We start from the raw sequence: 8,930 nt of genomic DNA on the forward strand, positions 1-8,930 counted from the left end.
GCCATGGCTCACGGGCCCAGCCGCTCCGCAGCATGTGGGGTCTTCCCGGACCGGGGCACGAACCTGTGTCCCTTGCATCAGCAGGTGGACTCTCAACCACTGTGCCACCAGGGAACCCCCCACATGGTTTTTTATATGTCACTTGTGACAGGAAATCTTTAGCTTTTGAGGTCAATTTATATTTGTAAAAAGGAAAAAAAATTCTCAGATCCATGATCAGTAATACAAGTAATTAAGACATTCATAAAATGATATTTTTATATGGATCATTAATGGCCCTGCTGGCAATTCAAAAAAAAAAAAAAAGGTGATTGTAAATGTGTTATCAGTGTTTCAACAAGCTCCCAAGAGTTTACCGTGGAGGACAGTCCATTTAGATGTCATCTTGCTTAGGTAAACTTTTTGGAGTGCTCAAAACTTAACATACATCCTATGTTGCTATGCCTGTGACAGTCAATGAAACCAATATGAAAATCTAATCCAAGCATTCTCCTCTTTAGCTGGGGCCCAATGCTAGGATTTACCTGGCTGGGTAACCATCACATCCCTAGGGAGACTGTCCAGAAGCACAGCATGAACTATATCAGCCAACAAGTTAGGCATAGTGATTAAAAAGACAATCAAATACTGTCGTGGTCTCTGCTGAAACAAGAACTCAATCCACCAACAGCCCTGCAAAGCCACGTAACCCGAGACCTCAGGGCTGAATGATGCCTGTGCTGAGAAAACAAAAAAACCCAATCTGACCACACCTCAGAATACTGGAGTTCAGGATAGCTACATAGGATATCTGACTCTGGACCATCACAGAAACCAACAGCCCAGGGTCAAGATGACAATGCCACTTTATCTCATTCAGAACTGTGGTCTTTTCACATCACTGTCTCTTTAGTAAACATGTGTTGTTCAAAAACATCAGCTTATTACTTTCAGTTTCAAAAATTTAGCTATGTTTAATCAAGCAAGACAAGTGTATAACTTCTTGCGTCTCTGTTTTTTAAAAGGCCTACTTTTTAGTGACACCTTACAGGGACATCCTTAATCCTCAGAGACTTCTGCTAGATTACCAGGCCTAGACTGCAAGACCTAAATAGTTTTGTTCTTCCACAGTAGGATCTAGGCTTTATATCCTCAATGATGCTGAATTTGGAAAGTCAAGTATAAGTATGTCTAAGTCAGACTAGGATATAGAACCAATTAGGAAAACATGGACCTACACACAGAGGGACATAGCAAGGTGAAGAAATCAACACCATCATCTCTGTTTTAATTATTTTTGATGAAAATCATGAATGATTTTTCTCACCCTATTTAAAAGGCTATTTTAGAACTAATGCCATTTGCAGCAACACGGATGGACCTAGAGATGATCATACTAAGTGAAGTAAGTCAGAAAGAGAAAGACAAAGACCATAAGATATCACTTATATGTGGAATCTAAAATATGACACAAATGAACTTATCTACAAAACAGAAACAGACTCACAGGCATAGAGAACAGACTTTTGTGGTTGCCAAGGGAGAGGAGGGGTGGGGGAGGGATGTATTGGGGGTTTGGGGTTAGCAGATGCAAACTATTATATATAGGATGGATAAACAACAAGGTCCTACTGTATAGCACAAGGAACTATATTCGATATCCTCGGATGAACCATAATGGAAAATAATATGAAAAAGAATGTACATATGTATAACTGAATCAGTTTCCTGTGCAGTAGAAATGAACACAACACTAATTCAACCATACTTCAATAAAATAAATTTTAAATTTTTTAAAATTTTAGATAAATAATAATAAATAAAAAGCTATTTTAACTGGTTTAAAAAACATTGATAAATAATTTCTCCCCAGATAATTTTTTAAATGTATTCTCTAAAAGAAAATCAACTGTCATAATTATGAAACAAATTCCTCAACAATTCTCCTTTCTATTACTCCACTGTTTACCTTTCTGCTTTTCCTTGTTTTTAGTTGCTGCTTAAAATTTGCCTCCAAACGAACTTCTAGAGACATCTTACCATATTAGATTCTGCTAAAATATTAGCAGATTACTCCTTACTCAGACTACTAATTTCTTTGCTCTGAAGATCTAGATCATTTTTTTTAATGAGATATTTCATCTATGAATTTGAACAGTTCTTCTCCGGGACAGTCCTCTAATAAAATTTGCCCATTTTAAACACTACACTAATTCACATTTCTTTAGGTCATTTATGCAATTTTAAAATTTATGCAATTTGAATTAATTCTTTAGTATTCTGAACCTAGACTCACCTATAAAGCCAAATTAGGAGCCCTAACTCAATAGTGCAAATGTCTTTGTGTCAACTCTACACAGAAAGTGGAGATTTCTTCCTCATAGTATAATATCAAAGTGTTGCTGCCAAATCCAAGCAGAACCTTAGATTTGCAAAAAGGATCATATTCCATTGTGATCTGATGTAGAAAGGCTATAGAACCAGAAAATGTGTCTCAACAGCAATTCTCCAAGAGGGACTCGGAGAGTCATGCTTTGTGAAGAGACACTTAGAGAATGAATGGCTGGTCCTTCTTCAGGCCCTCTGGTGCCAAGTCTACCAGGAATTAACCGCTCTGATCTGAAAAACCAAACACTAGTAAACTTACTGAGTACCTTCTCTGTGTTAGTCATGGAGCTTGACTCTAGGAAGAAAGAGGCCTGATGGGAAGTTGGTGTCATTGATAAAGCACCTACTATGTGCCAGGCACATTACACATGTTATCTCATTGAGTGTTCACATCAGCCCCGGGAAGGATGGTATTTTATCCCCTTATACAAAGAAAGAAAAGGAAGCCAGGTTGGCAAAAGGAGTTACCCAAGTTTGTGGGTTGAGCTGTGTCCCCAGAAAGCACATGTTCAAGTCCTAACTCCCAGTACCTGTTAATGTGCCCTCATCTGGAAATAGGGTCTGTGCACATGTAACCAAGTTAAGATTAAATCATCCTAAATTAGGTAAGTCCAATGACTGGCGCCTTTATAAGAAAAAGGAGAAGGAAATTTGTATATAGAGACATGGAGAAGAAAGCCTTGTGACAACCGAGGCAGAGATTGGAATAAAACATCTACAAGTCAAGGAACACCAAGGATTGCTAGAAGTAACCAGAAGCTGGAAGAGGCAAGGAATGATTCTTCCCTGAAGGCTTCAGAGGTAGCATGGCTCTGCCGACACCTTGATTTTGGCTTTCAGCCTTCTAGCCTCCAGAACTGTGAGAGAATAAATATTTGTTATTTTAAGACATGCAGTCTGTGTAATTTGTTTTTGGCAACTCTAGGACACGTAAACATCAGCATCACGCAGCTGGTGAACAAAGGTGCTGGAGTTAGATCTCAATTGCTTCTACCCAAATATGAAGCATAACCCATAGTCCATGATACCAAGGAGGGTTTTTATTGCCACCTGATTCCCAAACCTACTCAGGGCTGCTCCAGACTTCATCAGCTGAATATAAGTACTAAGCTAGCTGAATTCAAGGTAAGAAGGGTTACAGGTACCCAAACTCTGTGTTATTGTCACTCAGAATTGATACATGGGGAGCTGTATAGAGTGATAGAAAAATGCTAAAGAGCCGAGTCCAGAGGCCAAAAGTGATATTGACCAGAAAAGGGATAGGGCAAGTCATTTCACCCCTTTGAGCCTCAATTTCCTGCTCTGTCAACGGTCAGACGAAATATTACGTGTGATTCCAGACAACTGTGTACCCAGTTGGCTGTATCCACCATGGGCTGTTTTTATTTTCACTTTTGCTTCTTTGTTTGGTGTGTAAGTTTTATTTTGATTGTACCTTTTTTTTAATGTTTTGCCATTAGATAGGTCACATCCACAATTAAAATTTTCTTTGTTGTATCTGTTCATTCTCAGGCATCAGGTGTTAAGATAATGGAACTACGGGCATAACCAGTTTAATTGTACTTTGCTTTACTGTGCTTTGCATATATTGCATTTCTTACAAATTGAAGGTTTGTGGTAACCCTGCATTGAGCAAGTCTATTGGTGCCATTTTCTAGCAACATTTGCTCACTTTATGTCTCTGTGTCACATTTTGGTTATTCTCACCATATTTCAAACCCTCCAGCAGCAAAAAAATTACAACTTGTTGAAGGTTCAGATGGTTAGCATTTTTTAGCAATAAAGTATTTTAATTAAGGTATGTACATAGTTTTTTTAGACATAATGCTATTGCACACTTAATAGACTACAGTATAGTGTAAACATAACTTTTATATGCACTGGGAAACCAAAATATTCACATGACTCGCTTTATTGCTATGGTCTGGAACTGAACCCGAAATCTCTCTGAGGTATGCTTATATTTCAATTTTCATGCAGTGCACAGTATTTCTTGCTCCTTCTAAGGTGACAGCAGCTCACACTTTTAAGGAAGGACCCAAGCCGGAACGATGCCCTGGTAGCCACAGCAGGTGCAAAAGAGAACTGGGCTGTTTCGAAATAAGAGCAATGAACCGTCTCCAAAATAAGTATAGTACAGCGATTAACCTTTTGGAACCATCACCAGAGCAGAGTAACATAAATACTAAATCGGGCTGTTTTCCAGGATGACCTTTCTTTAAGAATGTAAAGTAGGCAAAAATGTATCTGCTTCTGCAGCTGTCACTCTGAACAGAATCAGGCAAACTCCCCCAGTGACACATCCTGTCCAGTTGGACAGGTGTGGAAAGTAAGCATTCTTAGCTAAGAAGAAGAAGTAGGCTATTTTCACTTTGACTTGCCCTTCTTTGTGTGTGCCCAAAACAGAGCTATTTATAAAATGTTCTGAAGTGAAAGATTAATACAGTTGAGGAGCTTTCGAGGTACCCTCCTGAATACTGGTTCCGTTTCTTCTCTTGCAGCCACAAGAGCTTCAGTGACTGCCAGCGGGAGAATAAGAAGGAGGTCAGCGCAGGTGAGAAGAATCTAGAAACTGGAGCTCTTCCTTCCAGCCTCCCTGGGGAATTGTCTCCCCGACGTGGAGGAGGAGAGCCCCGAAGCCTCACAGCATCACAACAGCTTCCTCATGTAGTCTTCAATACACAGCCAGGATTACTATCGATATTATTATGGCTGTTGTTACTATTTTCTCTTTTTATTATTCTGGTGTGGGAGAATCTGATTTCCTGAGCTTAAATGTGGGATGCTTGTGACTACACACACACACACACACACACACACACACACACACACTAAATTAGGTTATCGAACTGTTGAATAAACAAGGATTGTTCTTTAACTCTATAGTAGGTGCCAATAAAATCAATAAATATTGAGTGAGTCTTATGAGCCAGATATTCTCAGCCATTTTGAGACAAGCATTATTCATTCAAGAGATAATTAAAGTGACTGCTAACTGGGTAAAATGTTTCTTTGGGGGATGATGAAAATGTCCTGGAGTTAGTGATGATTTCTGTATAACTTTATGAATATATTAAAAACCACAGAACTGTATACTTTGAAAGGGTAAATTTTATGGTATGTGAGTTATATCTCAATTTTTAAAAAGGTAATTAAGGAGTAGCTAGTATGTGCCAGAGATCCTGTGCTAGGCACTGGGTAACAAATAATTAATCCTTTGAGCCTCCTACTGTGTGTCCTTTGCATTCACCCTCTTATTTAATCTTTATAACCTCCCTAGAGGAAGGGAGTATTAGTACCTCATTTTACAGCTAAAGAAATGGATGTAGAGAGTCTTTTGCTTAAAATCATACATATAAAATTAGGTAGAATCATATGAAACTGCCATTTGTAGGCTACTTTTGTGTTCAAATGTCAGTTTCTTACAACTCAATCTAATAAGTAGCTCTATCTATCCAAGTTCTTAATCACACACATCAGAAAACCACTCTAACAAGATTAGTCATTTGTAAACAGTAAGGGCCTAGTTTCCTGAGTGACAGTGTGTACCACAAAGGGCTTCATAGGCCCAAGAAGTAAGCTTCTATTGTTGAGGCCACAAAGACTTTGAGTTTCATCTGTTGTGGCACCTAGCACCACTCATCCTAACCGATACAACAGGTCTACAGGACCCCAGAGCCTGTGCTCCTACCCACTGGTAATTTGCCTCCTTCAAGTTGTTTAGAACCTGGTGAGAGACCCATGCACAATGTACTAGAATACTAGAGTCAGAGATAGAAATGAATAAGTTCCACAAGAGTGGAAGAAATAATGAATCATAGAGTTAATGAAACAGAGAACACAGAAACAGGGGCTTAACCAAAGAAGGAGCTTATTCTTCTCACGAACCAAGACGCCTGGAGGTAAGAAGACCAGGACTGGAACACTGTCTCCATGATTCCATTTGGGACCCAAGATATGTCTACCTTTCCACTCCACCATCTTTAGCATGTGACATTCTAAGAAGGATAAGTCCAAGGACAAAGGAGCATGCCAGATAAATCAACCCCCAACCCCTTTTTAAAGAGCTTTCTCTGAAATCCCTCCCAGAGAAGACCGTTGGCAAGAGGCTACTTGTAGCCTCAGGGGAGACTGTGAAACGTGATTATTTTTAAGAGAGTCACATTTACCACCATATACAAAATTAGAGCTCTGTTTGTAATGAAAAGCGGAAAATGAACAACTAACACTGTCTGTCTTATTTAGGAAGAAAGTTCAAAAGCCCGGTAGACCAAACATTAGCAAAAGTCTACTACAGGGATCAGCCAGAATTAAAACCCAGGTTTGATTGCCTCCAAACCAGTACTTTTAACCCTGGACTATGCTGATTCCTTCACGGAATGCATGGTCTAGTAAACTATTTACTAAAATACAAGGATAGTGTATTAGTTTCCTGTTGCTGCTATAACAAATTACCGTAAACTTGGTGGCTTAAAACAATGCAGATTTATTCTCTTCGAGCTCTGCAGTCCAGAAGTCTGAAATCATTCTCACTGAGCTAAAGTCAAGGTGTTGGCAGGGCAGTTTCCTTCTGGAGGCTCTGAGGAGAGAATCTGTTTCCTTGTTTTCCTCACTTCTAGCTTCTGGAGGCTGCCCACATTCCTTGGCTCAAACCCCTTCTTCAAGTCACTCCAACCTCTGGCTTCTACCATCACATCTCCTACTTCTGTAGTCAAATCTCCCTGTGCCTTCCTTTTATATGGACACCTGTGATTATATTTAGAGCCCATCCGGATAATCCAGGATAACCTCCCATCTCAAGATCCATAAATCACACCCACAAAGTCCCTTCCTTTGCTACGTAAGGTAAAATGCGCAGGTTCAAGGGATTAGGACACAGATTTTTTTGGTGGCCATTATTTAGCCTACTACAAATAGTCACAGGTTCAAGGGATTAGGACACAGATTTTTTTGGTGGCCATTATTTAGCCTACTACAAATAGTAAGTTAGAAATTAATAAGTGCAAGAAAAAAAGGATGACAACATTGGCAAATGCCTTGAATAAGGAACAAACTGAGAACCACAGGGATTCAGAAGATCAAAAGAGAAATACTGCTTGGATAGTCAGAAAGAGGAGTATAAACAATTTGGAAATGGAAAGATAATACAGACATCTTAGGGAACCAAGTAAAATAATCCTGGACAAAGAATAGGATGTGTCAGAGCTGGAAGGAAGAATTTGAGAGCCTTGTTAGGGTTTATCTCCAAAGCTGGACAAAAGGAGTTTTGAGATCACTCACAGTCCTGGGGAAGTCTGCTCATAAGCATCCTCTGATGTTCTGCCAATGGCATAAGGCAGCTCTAGCTCCTTGTGAAGGTTGAGGAACCTCAGGGTCAGGACTAGAATGAAACAAGAGAGGTGCCTGGGGCACTATCAGATTGGTGCTGCCCTGAACCTGAACTTGCAGGACCCTGAGACTGAGTGTCTCCATTAATTTTGTGCCCTAGACACCTCACTTTCTCTTACCCTGGTCCCAGCCCTGGGAACTTCTAGATAAGCAAGGCTTGCTTGGGCTTTGAGGAGTATACCCAGGCCTGAGCAATGTCAAGAAAGATATTTTAAGCTGTATACTTTATCAACGCCCCCCCCCATCATGACTCCTGACAGACACCTTTATTTCTGAGTCTAGACAATTTGATGAGGTAAGGCATCCCCTCACGCAGGGGAGCCCTCAAACAAAAGCTGGATGTCTCCTGCCATTTGCTTTAAGTTAACTTTCCTCAAAGTTCAAATGCCTTCATAAAACCTAAAAGGGGGACTTCCCTAGTGGCGCAGTGGTTGAGAATCCGCCTGCCAATGCAGGGTACATGGGTTCGAGCCCTGGTCCGGGAAGATCCCACATACCGCGGAGCAACAGAGCCCATGGACCACAGCTACTGAGCCTGCGCTCTAGATACCACGAGCCACAACTACTGAGCCCGCGTGCTGCAACTACTGAAGTCCATGCACCTAGAGCCCCTGCTCCGCAACAAGAGAAACCACCGCGATGAGAAGCCCGAACACCGCAACGAAGAGTAGCCCCCGCTCACCGCAACTTGAGAAAGCCCGCGTGCAGCAACGAAGACCCAACGCAGCCCAAAAAAACGTAAAAGGAAGCCCCAGCCTGATGGATTCCTCCCTGCACTGGGGCCTGCAGGACCCTTGCACACTTCTCTTTGAGGACCCAGAGAGGCACGTAGGAAGCCTGGCTGCTCACACCCCCACGTGACCTTGATCTCGCGGACTGCCTGTGCGCGGCTCATTTGTTGATTCAGTGGCAAAACAAAGCAAGTTGAAAAAGACATAAGGGTTAAAGGTATCAAAGTCTAAATAGGAGTATTTGTTTTTATTCCTTTTAAAAACTGGCAGTTTCTGCTGAGGAGGCTGTCCTGGAGAAAGGAGAAGAGACGCCAAAAATGCAGGAGAAAGAGAGAAGTCAGGGAAGTTTGTAATTACACTTTAAGTTCATGTTTCCCACAAGGACTGGGAAGAGGGGCCACTGTGAAGGACTGATGATTTGTTCTTGGGAAGGTTTTCTCAGCC

This window comes from Hyperoodon ampullatus (assembly GCF_949752795.1).
Source record: "Hyperoodon ampullatus genome assembly, chromosome: 4".
Lineage (NCBI taxonomy): Eukaryota > Metazoa > Chordata > Mammalia > Artiodactyla > Ziphiidae > Hyperoodon > Hyperoodon ampullatus.